Raw genomic sequence first — 19,238 nt, 5'->3', positions numbered from 1 at the left:
CAGCCCTTTAGCAGATTTTAGTAACACTTTTCGAAACAGGTGTCTGATTAAATCGAATATATATACATAGCCCCATGAATACCTCTTTACAGAGTTTGACATTGGCCATTTTTGAGTTTTTATGTCTGGTAATATGTTGAAACCACGAAATAAATCTTGACGAAGTGAGAGGAATCAGTGAAATGGGGGGGGGGGGAGGTATTTCTGGGTATCGGATATGAAAAACACGTTCTATGGCTGTCGATTGTATCAATATTGTGTACCTACAGATACTGTACTGCGAGAAGTTTGATATCAGCGCCTCTTGGAGAATTCTGTCTATGGATCTGCTCCATCACTTGATAAATTTATTGAAAATTTATAGAGCCGATTTCTAGAGATATGGATTTCAATATATGTTATGTATAACAAAGAACATATGGAGATCACAACTTCAGTCCTTCTTTTGCGGTGGAGAACTAAAAACTGTTTTTCAATCGGCCGCCGCAAAAATGATTTGAAGTCCACCCATGACACATACATGCATGTGATGCCCTACAAAAAGAAATTGTGAAGTCCTCACCCTCTAACATATGGAGAAACTCGCAACCTGGAAAATTGGCCACGGATATTCGCATACCGGTGTCCAACAAAGCAAACTTCCTTGCCGTCTTAAATCACAAAGAAGTCGGTATCTTTTTCGATTCACAAATTTGCTAGTCTCACGTCATTGGCTATTGCTGCCAGGGCGGCGGTGACCGCGGTGCAATTAGCTACCATCAAGTACTCCATTAGGCGCCTTAGCTGGTGTGGCCCTAAAGTCCATCAACCGCCTGGGGAGACGGCGAGCACCATCACCAACTTTAAACGGCTCCGAAACGCCCATCCCGAAAACTCTTATCCGGCCACTTCGTGAGTAACGAGCTGGAATATCTGCCACGCTGAGGTGTACAAAAGTCGGCACTGTCAACCGTGGCAACTCGCAAAACTGCGTGACATATACGATGGTTTTGGATCGTAGGGATAGGCGCGTACCACCGCCTTGCCCGCGGTGTCGGCTACTACACTCTATTCAGAAAATTCTGAAGGGCCGAAAAAGGATAGCAAATGCGCTCTATAACGACCTGAAGTCAGGTGCGCTGATGTCGACGGATTTGTTTCTGCGAGGCTGTTTATTGAAACAGGTCGGATTAAGGAATGTAGGCCATTCCGGTGGACAGTTTCAACGCTACGAGAGATATACACAACGACCTCCTAAGCGCATTGGCGAAAATAAACCAGTACGTGAGAAATGTCGAGCTACGTAATTGCAAAACAATGACTATGTCATATGCATTAACGTCATTATGTGTTCACTATGACCGCCACATGACCAAAATTATCTGACGTAAATTTATTCAATCCAACTGAGGATTAACGAAATTGTTTGGTCACGACAGTATCATGAGGGGACACAATGGCTCACATGTATATAATCTTACGGCATGTGATCTGCTCGACTTCCTTTATTTAGTCGCGAGTTTCTCGAAATCGGCACGACGAATTTTCTTTAAAATTGTTCTGCTGTTAGAAAAGGGCCTTATTTCAAAACAGTATAAGCGGCATTGAAATCAAAATTCTCTAAGTAAGGTTCCCATGAGTACAAACTATTGATACCGTTTATTAACATTTGCTTGTTTTTTATACCTGGTACCCCCTATGGTGCCCCTTATTTTGCAGTTTTCGCGAAAACTTCACAGCTGCACTGTTTCCACTGATTCCATTGCCGCAAAGTATCGATAGTATTTCACGCATTGAAAATATACAACTCAATCACCTAGGCAGGGAACTATTTTACCTGCGCCTCCTCAGGCCTGTCAAATTAATCTCTTAGGCCACATTTCACCCATAACATTCCACCATGTCTACCATTTTAACATCAACACAAGACGTCTCCAGACAACGGAACCGTCTCCTCTGAATTACTCTATTGCACAATTTGCATGTCATTCATCACGAATACTGCACATGCACTCACATAATCGTTAGATATGGTTGGGTTTTAATAGGGACACTTTTGGTACTCTGACCTGCACTCACTTTGAAATTTAACCATCCATCCTGGAATCTCATCAACACCGCAGTCTGTGATGTTTTGCCCTAGCAATTGGCTAATTAGTCGGGCTGAGGACACCGACTTCCCAAAATCAACTATGCGATCACTTAAATCTATGAAATCCTTAACATTTAGAGCAAATCGCTGATGCTCAATTTATTACATTATCAAGGATAGGTCTGTGTAAAAACTGTATCTGGAGGAGACGTATTAGCTCAAATGTAAACGTAATAAAAAGTTTTTCGTCATGTGTTGTGCTCGACTAACTTTATCTAGCCGAGAATTTATCGAAATTGGCTCGAGGTGTTTTCTTCCACTTTTTCTTTCTGTTATTTACATAATATCCAAGAGGCGTTGTAATCAAAATGTTATTAGTAGAGGTTCAGTTAGCGCAAATGTTTGATACAATCTATGAATATTTTAGTGTTTTTTATACCTGGTACCCATCGTTGTTTCCTATCGACGATATTCGTCAGGACTTCCTTCGTGGGTGGACTCTGTCGCACAGAGATAAAATATCAAGGAAGGTCCATTGTCAGAACTCTATAAAGAGGAGAAATAGAGGCCCGCCCAACTATATACGTAAGGTATAATATTCTGATCGCATGTGTTGTCCTCGACCTCTTTTATTTAACCACGAATTCGTTGAAATCGTCTCGACTAATTTTCTTCTAAGGATTCCTACTGTTGGGATTGATTACTCTTTACTAACTGTCAAACAGGGATTGAAATCAAAGTTCTTCGAGTAAGGATTCAAGTATCGCAAAGTTTGGCTGCAATCGGTTCATAGATTATAACGGTTTTAATAACGTCTGGTATCCGTAAAGACCCTCTTACGTTTTCAGTTTGCATGAGACAAACACATTGTTTTGGCATACTGATCTTTAGGTACATAATAAACGTTTTGACTATAAGATCGGATGTCAGAACACTTATCTCGATTAACTTAAAAAATGTCCAGACTACAGTGTTGTAGAATATATCTTGTGCACTTAAACCAGGATATGGGGTGACCCACACAGGTGTATATTACTGTATATATTTTTAGCTGAATACAAGCTATGCAGTTTGCTTTCTGATGACAATGAGATGCATTCTTCTTGGAAACAGAATGTGACCTAAATAGTTCATTGGCCACTTATATGAATGATAATAAGAATCAACAACATAGCACAATAGACCTGTGAAGATGGGTTTGTCCTTTGCTATTATACCAGGTCTTAAATGTATAGTTAGGTCCCAGTTTGACTAATCAGCTTTCTGAAGTATAGGCCTAATATGAATTTCTTTGATATACAACTTATTATGGATACAACAAAATATAACAAACTTAGCGGCTAAGCGAATAAACATGTCTGTGAAAGATGAATGTACATGCATTCGAATCCTACCACGTCCGTACTTTTATCATTCTCTCCCAGGGCCAACCTTGATCTGACCTTATATTCCATCCCTCATTATATCTATCTATCCCTATTTTCGCTCTTCTCATACGAGTAATAGCTTATTCTATCAATGATGCATCAACAATGTGTCCTTCATTTACCTGGGGGAATGTGTGATTGTGTGTTCCTAGGTTAAAAAAAAATTTAAAAAGTTTCTGTTGAGATATATGAATCTAGCCTTGACACGGTGAATAAACCTTCTCACTCAAGGGATTTTCAGCTAACTGACTAAAGTTATACGATGTACAAAACGAGTCAAAATTCCAGATACAGATCAGCAGCTATCTGGTACCGGCATCTCTAAAATATACAGGTTCAATTGCAATATACGCTGTTAACCGCTATTATTTTAGTGGTTAAGCTCTAGTTAATAGAAGTTACTCATAAATGCGAGTGGAATACGAGGTGGAGTTATAATAATAATAATATAAGAACACGCTAAAACACGTCATGCATACTAACTGGACAAAGATGGTTAGATAAAAATAATAGTAATTATCAAAGGTCAAGGTCATTCATTACGTATGTAAGAGCTAACAATCGTAATTGGTATTTGAAACGAGCAATTATATCCTGCTGGGAACACTAACTTGGTAATTGATAATTAATTAAAATAACAGATAAATATTTGCCCAGCTTATCTGATGACTGTTATATTGTTTGTATTGGAAACCAATTAGTGCTAGAAAAACTTATTCTAGATGGGAACAATTTATCAGCTTAAGAGATGCTGGTTGTCAACGCAAGAACACAAAAGCAACAGTTACAAGACTCTTTTGTACATCGGAAAACAGAGATAACTACGTTATTCACAAGAGATACATACCTTTAAATTTAATAGCAAAAGATACAAGAGTTGTCTTTTTTAACTAAGACTCTTAGCTAAAACAATACATTGAACGTATCTGAGACCAAAATAGGAAACGAGAATAAGCTATTCACACTAATGAATAATGACTGAAAATCTATTTCTTGCGATTTTCTGTTTGGTACAAGTGATTCTTTCTACAGGATAAAATATGTTTCGATTCATATTAAAAACGCATGGATATGTTGCAGATATAAATTTCTTGATGATTCTTTCCTACACAACCACGGTTTCTATGTTGACGTATGAAAAGACATTGTAGGGTCATTTGCATTACATTGCGTTGGACTTGAGACTTATGTGGGATCAGCAATAAACCATACGTTTGGAAGAAAAGAAAAACAAGTAGGATTACTAGAAATTTGTAAAAATAATATTGATAATTTATTAAGTGTATGACAGTTTTCGTGTTTTAATGGCTACTGTTGGAAATATAACGTTTAGTAATATCTGCACAAATCAGCATATGGATTTTTTTAATTTTAAAAACTTACTCATATCAAATAAGTTACTTCAAAAACAATTTCTTTCAGATTGAGTTTCTGCAGAGACCAAAACTTATTAGATGTAGTTTGTGATTTATACTTCTGAATCTTCAGAGATTTGCACAAAGTGACTGGATTAATAATAAAAAGATAAATTCTTCTTTATGTTCAATTACTTGTTTTACATTTTTTGATGCTTAGATGTTTGGCTTAGGCTATCGATATTATTTCACATGTTTTTTGTACAGTGATCATTATGTACACATTCTACCATTTGAATAAAAGATCAGCCGTCAGAATAGTTATCTCGATTAACCTAAACTTTGTCCAGGCTACAGTGTTTATGAGTAGATGTAGTGCATTTAAACCAGGATATGGGGTGAACAAACGCAGGTGTGTGCTGCAGTTAAATAAATCTTTTTTATGCAGTATATATTTTTAGCAGAATGCAAGCCATGCTTTCTAATGACAGTGAGATGCATTCTCCTTGGAAAGAGATCGATTGTATCGCATAAGAAACTGTGTGACCTAACTAGTACATCTACCACTTTTATATGCATGATACTAGGAATCCACAATATAGCACAATAGACATGTGTAGATGTGTCTTTGCATTCCTCTTCTTACAGGTCTTAAATAGGGGCCCCGAGTGGCCGAGTGGTCTAAAGCGCTCTCCGTTACGGATCACTGCCATCTCTCATCTGTCAGCGTGGGTTTGAGTCTCGGATTCGGCGAATGTGGGTAGGTGAGAAAGCTTGCCAGTAGCTTCTAGAGGGTCGGTGGTTCTTTCCGGTGATTTCCCGGGTTCTTCCTCTACCATTAATACTGGCCGCCATGTTTAGCCTATCGTGTGCTGAAATATAGTGTTAAAACTTACAACAACAACAGCTATAACAACAACATGTCTTAAATATATAGTTAGGTCACAGTATGACTAATCATCCCTCTAAAGTATAAAATGAATTTCTATCATATAAAATGTATTATGGATAAAAAATGAAATACAACATATTTAGCGGCTAAGTGAATAAACATGTCCGTGAAAGATGACTTACATATACTCGAACCATACGCTGCGCGTACGTCTACCAATATTTCCCTAGGCCCACCTTAATCTAACCTTATATTCCATCCCTAATTATATCTATCTATCCCTATTTCGCTCTTCTCATACGAGTACTAGCTTTATCTATCAACGATGCATCAACAATGTCTCTTGCATTTACCTGGGGGAATGTGTGATAGTGTGCACGTAAGCATAGAAAAGAAAAAGTTTTTTTTTTGTTAAGATATTAATCTCACCTTGACGCGGTGATTAAACTTTCTCAATCAGGGGATTTCTACTATCAGGTAGTTAGGCGATGTAGAAATCTGAAACCAAAATAGAAAACGACAATAAGCTCTTCACAGTAATAAATAATGACTGAAAATCTATTTCTTTCGCGAAGTTATATTTCTTTATCTTTTCAGTCTGGAGATGGTACTTCTCTATACTTCCTTTAAGATGACTATTAACATCGTATATTCTATATCAAGTTCATCCTAATAATTTAGCATTCTGCTGGGTTATATACACTGTGTGGTTATGATAAACAGCTCTCGTAACAAATGAGCAATGTGTCCGACATTCAGCATAAATAATTTCTTCGTTGACATTATTTACAGTAATTTTCTTTCTGATAGTTATGTTGAGCACAAACATGTAAAGGTCTCCATGGATTAAAGCGCTTCTACTTTCATTCTTGTGGTTTATGAGATAGTGTTTTGAGTTAATGGCACCTTTTCGCCATATCTTTATTAGGCAGTATATCTGTTGAAACTTAGCATTGATTAATTTTCAGATTTACGAGGAGCGTCATTTATTACAACATACCTATCATGATATAAGCTTTGGAACTCAAATGACACTGGTAACATTCAAATCCATGGCAGACAAATCGGTCGAGTATGTGACCTAATATTTAGCATCGCTTATATCTAGTTACCAGTATTGTTGCCACAGAGGTTAATAGAAAGAAAAACCTAATTATATTGCTCCAGAATGTCGAATATGGTTTCAACTCACCACCATTAAAAATAAGGTATAGTCTTCTCTTAAATTCCTAGAAATTCGTTTGCTGTCGATGTCAATCAGTTCCATGGACTTGACTGGGAGAGAGATAGAGAAAGAGAGAGAGAGAGAGAGAGAGACGCTCCTGTTCTTACGAGGGCATAATGCGTGTGACATGTTTTGACATATATATATGATGCATAACTAAGATCGTTTGAGACATTAACGTGCACTTTGACAGGGCTGCTGAGTTTACATAACATTAAGTTTGTATTTACCAAATGAAAATTCAAAGAGACCTTTGGAACATTTATATTGCGGTTTGTGAGGACAGGCTTGTACAACAGTTTGTTAGGCCACCCGAGTGTCTCAGCGAGGGACATTGATCATCATAGCTGCTTTTCAGAAGACCTAATATGTAACAAATTTCAGGGGTATCATTGTGGGATTAAATGCTCTCAAGACAACTGATGTCCATGTATACTACCAAAGATGACCACTGATACTAGAAAATATAAGTCCTATAGCAATTTCCTCTCTTTATCTACCAGACAGAATTTGACTAAATTTCAAAGATAGCATCTTCGAGTCATAAACTGTCACTTGTATGCAGATAATGCTGATCGCCATCACATATTGACACCATTTCTAAACATATTAACACCTCCCATTACTATTTATTCGTGATCAGGGTCAATATATTCCAGACGAGATTTATAAAGCCATGTTAAATTCTCTTTTCAAACATCAGCACTACATACATGCAAATATAAGCTTGTGTTCTAAATCTAAACTAACGAGAAGTTTATTTCTTATATTTAAAGCATAGCACATACTTTTTACGATCATTTGAAACAAGCAAAACAAACAAACATACTTTATGGAATTAGTTATTCTCACTTAAATGTTTTTTATAGCAAACTCAGCAAAGGTAAATAAGCCTTGGACAGTTTGATTCTGAAGCTAAAGCTTTGGTTGATGATGATGATGATGATGACTATAATCAGGGTGAGTATGTATTTAAAAGCAGGAAAAACGACAAGGATTATATTTAGCTTGACTATTTAAAGAATAGAGAGAGTTTACTTTCTCGACTGGTGTCTGCATGTGTTCCATCTCATTTAAAGCTTAGTTTCTGCATTTGTTTCAGGAGTCACAAAACCCGTGGGACAGTACTTGCAAACTATTTAGATCCCTTCCCCACGACCATATGGAAAATTGTGAAAGATGAAATTTTAAAAAATTATCTCAACATATACTTCCTTTAATATTGGAATCTAAGAAGGTACGTTCTTGCATGCATGAAATCTACATCATATAGAGACAAATGCATTCAAGTATCCATACCTTCTATATCAAGTATACATTTTAATCTTGGGACTATCAGTAAATATCCTATTATTATTATTATTATTACAAAAAGTCACTATATACATTTTATAAATGATGTTCCTGCTCTGACTAGAACTTAGAAAGGTTGCTATTCATGAGACCTTTAAAGGCACAATCCCATTGCAACTGTCTAAAAAACATTTAATGGACAATAGTGAAACACTTCCTTCTTGCGTTAGCACAACAGAAGATGAAAAGGCAGACAGATTTGTTCAAAACGTGAATGCCTGAATGTTTGTGATGCCTTTAACTACATTTTCATGTGATATTAGATATGGTATTACGGTAAGACCCGATTAGCCGTAGGGGGATGGGGTTAGGAGCCTAATGTGTAGGTAACATTAAAGTTAGCAATAAACAACACAACAGTGATTGGTGCATTATGTAAGAGTTGAAGATTTTATCATTATGTAAGAGTTGTAGATTCTATCATGCTAAAAAATTATTCTCTTGGTAACATTTGAGATAGTGTTAATTAATACGTACATAATATTTTGTATAGTTTTAATTTTTTAAATATAAAATATGATGCACCTAATTGAAAATGATTCCGTTTTGTGTGCATAATTCTAACTCATGGTTAGTTCTGCGGTACCAGTATGTGACGTTTGGGATGAAATCAACATAATCCATCCGCAGAAGTTTCAATCGGCAATTTTAAAAGTAAACTTAAATTTTATTCTCATGCATTTAAAAGTGTAAATTCGTTTCCACACATTTTTTCTGCAAATTTATTGTTTCGCTGTTTAGAAAGGGAAGCACACTCTCTGCTGCGATTTTTTGTTTGGAACCTTGATTCTTTTTACAGGATAAAATATATTTCGATTCATATTAAAAATGTATGGATATGTTGAAGATAAAAATTTCTTGATGATTCGTTCCTACACAACCACGGTTTCTATGTTGACATGAAATGCCACTGAATAGTCATTTGCACTAAATTTGTGATTCACTTCGTATCCTTCATAACAGTAAGAAATACCAATGTCTGAAGAAAAGAAAAACAACATACAGCAGCATTACTACAGATTTGTACAAAATATTGATAGTATAGTAAGTGTATGACAATTTTCGGTGGTAACAAAATCATACAATCACACACCCAACTCCACCCACCAGGATTTCTACTGTTGAAAATATAATATGTGCACACACAGAAAGATGAAAAAAGACGTATATCAGCTAAGCTACATATGAAACAATTTCTTTCGGATTCTGTTTCTGAAGAGATGAAAACTTTCTAAGTAGTTTGTGATTAATACTTCTGAATCTACAGAGATTTGCACAGAATGACTATATGCTAATGAAAAATACAATTCTTGTTTATTTTGAATTACTTGTTTTACAGTTTTAATTCATAGATATTTGGCTCAAGCTAACATTATTATTTCACATGTTTTGGCATACTGATCTTTAAGTACATATTAAACTTTTTGGCTAAAAGATCGAATGTCAGAATACTTATCTCAATTAAATTAAAAATATTCTAGGCTACAGTGTTGTAGAGTGTATCTATTGCAATTAAGCCAGGATATGGGGTGACCCACACAGGTGTATGTTACAGTATATATTTTTAGCTGAATACAAGCTATGCAGTTTGCTTTCTGATGACAATGAGATGCATTCTTCTTGGAAACAGAATGTGACCTAAATAGTTCATTGACCACTTATATGAATGATAATAAGAATCAAAAACATAGCACAATAGACCTGTGAAGATGGGTTTGTCCCTTGCTATTATACCAGGTCTTAAATATATGGTTAGGTCCCAGTTTGACTAATAAACTTTCTGAAGCATACTATGAATTTCTTTGATATACAAATTACTATGGATAAAATAACAATAACAACCTTAGTGGCTAAGTGAATAAATATGTATGTGAAAGATGAACGTACATGCATTCAAATCCTACCATGTCCGTAATTTTATGATTCTCTCCCAGGGCCTACCTTGATCTAACCTTATATTATATTACTCGTTACATCTATCGAACCCTATTTTCGCTCTTCTCATACGAGTAATAGCTTATTCTATCAACGATGCATCAACAGTGTGTCCTTCATTTACCTGGGCGATGCTGTGATCGTGTGTACCTAGGTACAAAAAAGAAAAGAAAAGTTTCTGTTGAGATATATGAATCTGGTCTTGACATGGTGACAAAACCTTCTCACTCAGGGGATTTTCAGCTAATTGGGTAATAGATTGCTATTCATGAGACCTTTGGAGGCACAATCCCAATGCAGCTGTCTAAAAGACATTTAATGGACAAAAATGAAAGACTTCTTTCTGGCGTAAGCCCAAGAGAAGATGGGGAGGCAGATATATTTGATCAAAATGATTATAATGCCTTTAACTACATTTTGATGTGATAGTATATATGGTATAACGGTATCAACCGAATAGCCCCGGGGGTGGGGGTCGGAGCCTAATGTGCAGGTAACATTAAAGTCAGCAATAAACAACACAACTAGCAGTGATTGGTACATTGTGTAAGAGTTGTAGATTCTATCAGACTAAAACATTATTCTCTTGTTAACAGTTGATTCATTCGAAAACAATTTCTTTCGGATTCAGTTTCTGCAGAGACGAAAACTTTTTAAATGTAGTTTGTGATTTATACTTCTGAATCTTCAGAGATTTGCACAAAGTGACTGGATTAATAATAAAAAGATAAATTCTTCTTTATGTTCAATTACTTGTTTTACATTTTTTGATGCTTAGATGTTTGGCTTAGGCTATCGATATTATTTCACATGTTTTTGTACAGTGATCATTATGTACACATTCTACCATTTGAATAAAAGATCAGCCGTCAGAATAGTTATCTCGATTAACCTAAACTTTGGCCAGGCTACAGTGTTTATGAGTAGATGTAGTGCATTTAAACCAGGATATGGGGTGAACAAACGCAGGTGTGTGTTGCAGTTAAATACATCTTTTGTATGCAGTATATATTTTTAGCAGAATGCAGGCCATGCTTTCTAATGACAGTAACATACATTCTCCTTGGAAAGAGATCGATTGTACAGCATAAGAAACTGTGTGACTTAACTAATACATCTACCACTTTTATATGCATGATACTAGGAATCCACAATATAGCACAATAGACATGTATAGATGTGTCTTTGCATTCCTCTTCTTACAGGTCTTAAATAGGGGCCCCGAGTGGCCAAGTGGTCTAAAGCGCTCTCCGTTACGGATCACTGCCATCTCTCATCTGTCTGCGTGGGTTCGAGTCTCGGATTCGGCCAATGTCAGTATGTGAGAAAGCTTGCCAGTAGCTTCTAGAGGGTCGGTGGTTCTTTCCTGGGTATTCCCGGGTTCTTCCTGTACCGTTAATAGTGGACGCCATGTTTAACCTATCGCATGCTGAAAAATGGCGTTAAAACCTACAACAACAACAACAACAATAACAACAACATGCCTTAAATATATAGTTAGGTCACAGTGTGACAAATCATCCCTCTAAAGTATAAAATGAATTTATATCATATAAAATGTATTATGGATACAAAATGAAATACAACATACTTAGCGGCTAAGTGAATAAACATGTCCGTGAAAGATGACTGTACATATACTCGAACCATACGCTGCGCGTACGTCTACCAATATTTCCCTAGGACCACCTTAACCTAACCTTATATTCCATCCCTAATTATATCTATCTATCCCTATTTCGCTCTTCTCACATGAATGCTAGCATTATCTATCAACGATGCATCAACCATGTCTCTTGTATTTACCTGGGGGAATGTGTGATAGTGTCCACGTAAGCATAGAAAAGAAAAAAGTTTTTTTGTTAAAATATTAATCGATGATTAAACTTTCTCAATCAGGGGATTTCCACTATCAGGTACAAATGTACAAATCTGAGACCAAAATAGGAAACGAGAATAAGCTCTTCACAGTAATAAATAATGACTGAAAATCTATTTCTTTGGCGTAGTTATATTTCTTTATCTTTTCAATCTAACGATGGTACGTCGCTATAATTCCTTTAAGATGACTATTAACATTGTATGATCCATATCCACTTCAACTTAATAATTTAGCATTCTACTGGGTTATATACACTGTGTGGTTATGGTAAACAGCGCTCGTAACAAATGAGCAATGTGTCCAACATTCAACATTAATAATTTCTTCGTTGACATTATTTACAGTAATTTTCTTTCTAATAGTTATGTAGAGCAGAGGCATGTAAAGGTCTCCATGGATTAAAGCGCTTCTACGTTCATTCTTGTTGTTTATGAGACAGTGTTTTGAGTTAATGGCACCTTTTCGCCATATCTTTATTAGGCAGTATATCTGTTGAAACTTAGCACTGATTTATTTTCAGATTCACGAGGAGCGTCATTTATTATCACATACCTATGATGCAATAAGCCTTGGAACTCAAATGATACTGCTAACATTCAAATCCATGTCAGACAAATCGGTCGAGTATGGGACCTAATATTTAGCATCGCTTGCATCTAGTTACCAGTATTGTTGCCACAGAGGTTAATAGAAAGAAAAACCTAATTGTATTGCTCCAGGATGTCGAAGATTGTTTAAACTCACTACGATTAAAAAGAAGATACAGTCTTCTCTTAAATTCCTAGAAATTCGTTTGATGTCGATGTCAGTCACTTCCATGGACTTGACTTGGAGAGAGAGAGAGAGATACGCTTCTGTTCTTACGAAGGCATAAAGCGTGTGACATATTTTGACATATATATGATGCATAACTAAGATCGTTTGAGACATTACATAGCAGTTTGACAGGGCTACTCAGTTTAAATCACATTACAGTTTGTATTTACCAAATGAAAATTCAAAGAGACCTTTGGAACATTTATGTTGCTGTTTGGGAGGACAGGCTTGTACAACAGTTTGTTAGGCCACTCGAGTGTCTCAGCGAGGGACATTGACAATCATAGCTGCTATCCAGAAGACCTAATATGTGACAAATTTCAGGGGTATCATTGTGGGATTAAATGCCCTCAAGACAACTGATGCCCATGTCTACTACGAAAGATGGCCACTGATACTAGAAAATATAACAGTGATGTAGCAATTTTCTCTCTTTATCTACCAGACAGAATTTGACTAAATTTGAAAGATAGTATCTTCGAGTGATAAACTTTCATTTGTATGCAGATAATGCTGATCGCCATCACATATTGACACTATTTCTAAAAATAGTAACACCTCCCATTACTATTTATTCATGAACAGGGTTAATATATGCCAGACGAGATTCATAAAACCATGTTAAATTCTCTTTTCAAACATTAGCACTACATAAATGCTAATATAAGCTTGTGAGACCTTTATTTCTTGCATTTAAAGCATAACACATATTTTTGCGATCATTTAAACCAAACAAAACAAATATTCTTTATGGAATTAGTTATCCTCACTTATTTTTATAGCAAACTAAGCAAAGGTAAATAAGCCATGGACACGTTTGATTCTGAAGCTAAAGCTTTGGATGATGATGATGATGATCATGATGATCATGATGATGATGATGAGGGTGAGTATGGATTTAAAAGCAGAAAAAAAAACGATAAAGCTTATGATTAGTTTGACTATTTAAAGAATAGAGAGAGTTTACTTTCTCGACTGGTGTCCGCATGTGTCCCATCTAATTTAAAGCTTTGTTTCTGCATTTGTTTCAACTGTCAGAAAACTTCGCAAAAGTATTGATTTTTCTTACAAACTTTGTCGGATTTATTTTGCAAAAACATGCATAAGCTAGAAAAAGAAAATGAGTGAGGCATTTTTGTATTCATATGAGGATTTAGGATATTTGCCTTTTTCCATCTGCACTTGTTAGCGTGTTGATTTTGTTTTGAATGAAACATACATCTTTTGCAAAGGAAGAAACGCGTGTGGGGGAGTATTTTTGGTCTTTAATTTTATGACTGCATTGGGTATATACTGATTCAAAAACATGCATCAAATTGCTGATATTATTATACAAATATTACATTATTATTACAATTTTCCCCATGCTTTTACAGGAGTCCGTGAATACTGTGACAGCCAGACTGTACGTGGGTACATATGTATAGAGACAAATGCAGTATATTGCACCTGGGGATTGTACTACGGCTTTTATGGGATCATTGTCCACCTCAGTGATATATGGCTTGTGTGTGTGTGTGTATGTGCGTGTGTGTGTGAGAGAGAGAGAGAGAGAGAGAGAGAGAGAATAAAGTAATCAATTCACTTCCGTAATTGACAGTGTAATAGCATTTGGCCTGGGACAATTTCTCTCCATCTTGGTAGCTTAGCCATTGGCTAAGAAGTTGAAAGAAATTAAGACACCCACCACCGAGATATATTTGTTTAAAGATCATTGGAAAGATCAGTTCATTTTCATTATTATCATGTTTTCCGTCCTTCGGAACTTAACCCTTGGTTTAGTACTTGGAAACTATTTAGATCCCTTCCCCAAAACCATATGTGAAATTGTGAAAGATGAAATGTTAAAAAATTATCTCGAGCATATATACTTCATTTAATATTGCAATCTTAGAAGGTACGTTCTTGCATGCATGAAATCTACATCATATAGAGACAAATGCATTCAAATCTATATACCTACTATATCAAGTATACATTTTAATCTTGGGACTATCAGTAAATATCCTATAATTATTATTATTATTATTATTATTATCATTATTACATAACGTCACGGGGGCCACGAGTCCAACACAACCACGGTTTCTATGTTGACATGAAATACCACTGAATAGTCATTTGCACTACATTGCATTGGATTTGTGATTTACTTCGTATCCTTCATAACAGCAAGAAATATCAATTTCTGAAGAAAAGAAAAACAACATACAGTAGCAATACTACATATTTGTACAAAATATTGATAGTATTGTAAGTGTATGACAATTTTCATTGGTTAATAAAATCATACAATTACACACGCACACCCATCCACCCGTATTGCTACTGTTGGATATATAATATGTGCACACTCAGAAAGATGAAAAAAGACGTAAATCAGCCAAGCTACATATCAAACAATTTCTTTCGGATTCTGTTTCTGAAGAGACGAAAACTCTCTACAGGTAGTTTGTGATTTATACTTCTGAATCTACAGAGATTTGCACAAAGTGACTATATGCTAATGAAAATATACAATTCTTGTTAATGTTCAATTCCTTGTTTTACAGCTTTAATTCTTAGATACTTGGCTCAAGCTAACAATATTATTTCACATGTTTTGGCATACTGATCTTTAAGTACATATTAAACTTTTTGACTAAATGATCGAATGTCAGAATACTTATCTCGATTAAATTAAAAATATTCTAGGCTACAGTGTTGTAGAGTGTATCTATTGCAATTAAGCCAGGATATGGGGTGACCCACACAGGTGTATGTTACAGTATATATTTTGAGCTGAATACAAGCTATGTAGTTTCCTTTCTGATGACAATGAGATGCATTCTTCTTGGAAACAGAATGTGACTTAAATAGTTCATTGACCACTTTATAAGAATGATAATAAGAATCAACAACATAGCACAATAGACCTGTGAAGATGGGTTTGTCTCTTGCTATTATACCAGGTCTTAAATATATGGTTAGGTCCCAGTTTGACTAATAAACTTTCTGAAGTATAATATGAATTTCTTTGATATAAAAATTATTATGGATAAAACAACAATAACAAACTTAGCGGCTAAGTGAATAAATATGCATGTGAAAGATGAATGTACATGCATTCGAATCCTACCATGTCCGTAATTTTGTGATTCTCCCCCAGGACCTACCTTGATCTAACCTAATATTCCATTACTCATTACATCTATATATCCCTATTTTCGCTCTTCTCATACGAGTAATAGCTTATTCTATCAACGATGCATCAACAATGTGTCCATCATTTAACTGGGCGATGTTGTGATCGTGTGTACCTAGGTACAAAAAAAAAGAAAAGAAAAGTTTCTGTTGAGATATATGAATCTGGTCTTGACACGGTGACAAAACCTTCTCACTCAGGGGATTTTCAGCTAATTGGGTAATAGGTTGCTATTCATGAGACCTTTGGAGGCACAATCCCAATGCAGCTGTCTAAAAGACATTTAATGGACAAAAATGAAAGACTTCTTTCTGGCGTAAGCCCAAGAGAAGATGAGGAGGCAGATATATTTGATCAAAATGATTATAATGCCTTTAACTACATTTTGATGTGATAGTATATATGGTATAACGGTATCAACCGAATAGCCCCGGGGGTGGGGGTCGGAGCCTAATGTGCAGGTAACATTATAGTCAGCAATAAACAACACAGCTAGCAGTGATTGGTACATTGTGTAAGAGTTGTAGATTCTATCAGGCTAAAACATTATTCTCTTGTTAGCAGTTGATTCATTCAAAAACAATTTCTTTCGGATTCAGTTTCTGCAGAGACGAAAACTTTTTAAATGTAGTTTGTGATTTATACTTCTGAATCTTCAGAGATTTGCACAAAGTGACTGGATTAATAATAAAAAGATAAATTCTTCTTTATGTTCAATTACTTGTTTTACATTTTTTGATGCTTAGATGTTTGGCTTAGGCTATCGATATTATTTCACATGTTTTTGTACAGTGATCATTATGTACACATTCTACCATTTGAATAAAAGATCAGCCGTCAGAATAGTTATCTCGATTAACCTAAAATTTGGCCAGGCTACAGTGTTTATGAGTAGATGTAGTGCATTTAAACCAGGATATGGGGTGAACAAACGCAGGTGTGTGTTGCAGTTAAATACATCTTTTGTATGTAGTATATATTTTTAGCAGAATGCAAGCCATGCTTTCTAATGACAGTGAGATGCATTCTCCTTGGAAAGAGATCAATTGTACCGCATAAGAAACTTTGTGACCTAACTAGTACATCTACCACTTTTATATGCATGATACTAGGAATCCACAATATAGCACAATAGACATGTATAGATGTGTTTTTGCATTCCTCTTCTTACAGGTCTTAAATAGGGGCCCCGAGTGGCCGAGTGGTCTAAAGCGCTCTCCGTTACGGATCACTGCCATCTCTCATCTGTCAGTGTGGGTTTGAGTCTCGGATTCGGCGAATGTGGGTAGGTGAGAAAGCTTGCCAGTAGCTTCTAGAGGGTCGGTGGTTCTTTCCGGGGATTTCCCGGATTCTTCCTCCACCATTAATACTGGCCGCCATGTTTAACCTATCGTGTGCTGAAAAATGGCGTTGAACCCTACAACAACAACAACAACAACAACAACAGGTCTTAAATATATAGTTAGGTCACAGTTTGACTAATCATCCCTCTAAAGTTTAAAATGAATTTCTTTCATATAAAATGTATTATGGATAAAATGGAAATACAACATATTTAGCGGCTAAGTGAATAAACATGTCCGTGAAAGATGACTGTACATATACTACGTCTACCAATATTTCCCTAGGCCCACCTTAATCTAACCTTGTATTCCATCCTTAATTATATCTATCTATCCCTATTTCGCTCTTCTCACACGAGTACTAGCTTTATATATCATCGATGCATCAACAATGTCTCTTGCATTTACCTGGGTTATGTGTGATAGTGTGTACGTAAGCATAGAAAAGAAAAAAGGTTTTTGTTAAGATTTTAATGTCGCCTTGACACGGTGAATAAACTTTGTCAATCAGGGGATTTCCGCTGTCAGGTAGTTAGGCGATGTACGAAACGAGGAGTGGAATAAGAGGTGGAGTTAGCATTCTAATATAAATGCATGCTGCAACACAGCATGAACTCTAATTGAATAAAGACGGTTTGAGGACAATGATTGTCATTATGAAATGTGAAGGTCAAGCATTATGCGCGTAAGGTTTAACAATCGTAAGTGGTTTAGGAAATGAGCCTGATTAAAAACGACTTGGTAATTGATAAACTAATTACAGCAATTTATCAGCGTTGAATATGCTGGTTGACCCCTGCAAGGGTACAAAAGCAACAGTAACATGATTATTATGTCCATCGGAAATCAATGATAAGAATGCTATTCACAACAGAAGTATTCCTTTAAGTTTAATGCTGAAAAAGATAAACAAGTTGTCTTATTTAATAACACTCATAGCTAAAATCATACTTTAAACAAATCTGAGACCAAAAACAGAAATGAGAATGATCTCTTCACGCTAATAAACAATGTTTGAAAATCTATTGCTTTTACATAATTTTATTTCTTTATCTTTTCAGTCTGGCGATAGTACTTCTCTATAATTCCTGATTATTATTAACATTGCATGAAACAGCGTCTCCATGAGAAACATTTTTATGGGCAAAGACTCCATGAAACTTCCAAAATTACAGCTCTGCTGAGATTGCGCCTTTACCAGTGGTTTTGTTTGCGCTATATGGTTATTATTAACAGCGGTCTTAACATATGAGCCGCGCACCAGACATTCAAGATCAATATTTTCTTCTTTGTCACCATTTGTAGTAATTTTCTCTGAAATCTTCATGTAGATATGAATGATATAGAATCACCATGGATTGATACAGTCATGTGTTCATACTTATAATAGACGATATCGTAGTTTGAGTTCATTTCGCCTTTTCTCCATGTCTTCATTACGCTTCATTTCACACCAACTGATCTTTTGCAACTTAACAATGATTCATTTTCAGATTATTACGAAATAAATCTAATAATATTAACCTTAGAATTCAAATTTTCTGCCAACATTCACATATATGGAAGGGAGTCACGGCAGCCAAGCCTGTAGAGTCTGGGACTTTACAGTTAGCACGGCTAACATCTAGTTAGAAGTATGTATGTAACTCTGTGTGTGTGTGTGTGTGTGTGTGTGTGTGTGAAAAGTTAAATTCATTTGTGTAATTAACAGTGTAATAACATTTGGCCTGGGAACATTTCTCACCATCTTGAAAG

General features: G+C 35.7%; 1 long non-coding RNA gene across 2 annotated transcripts in view; it reads right to left on the bottom strand.

Annotated features, from left to right (window-relative positions):
- The window catches only part of LOC149806941 (uncharacterized), a 78,979-nt gene that overhangs the window by 11,049 nt on the left and 48,692 nt on the right, over positions 1-19,238 (bottom strand). For both annotated transcript variants that reach the window (XR_016421363.1, XR_016421364.1), the window contains exon 2: positions 6,175-6,243. This is a non-coding gene — a long non-coding RNA (uncharacterized LOC149806941). The remainder of the gene's footprint in view (positions 1-6,174; positions 6,244-19,238) is intronic.

Source organism: Sinohyriopsis cumingii, chromosome 1 (assembly GCF_028554795.1).
Source record: "Sinohyriopsis cumingii isolate HCF-2022 chromosome 1, ASM2855479v2, whole genome shotgun sequence".
Lineage (NCBI taxonomy): Eukaryota > Metazoa > Mollusca > Bivalvia > Unionida > Unionidae > Sinohyriopsis > Sinohyriopsis cumingii.
This window is presented reverse-complemented; position numbering and strand designations above follow the sequence as displayed.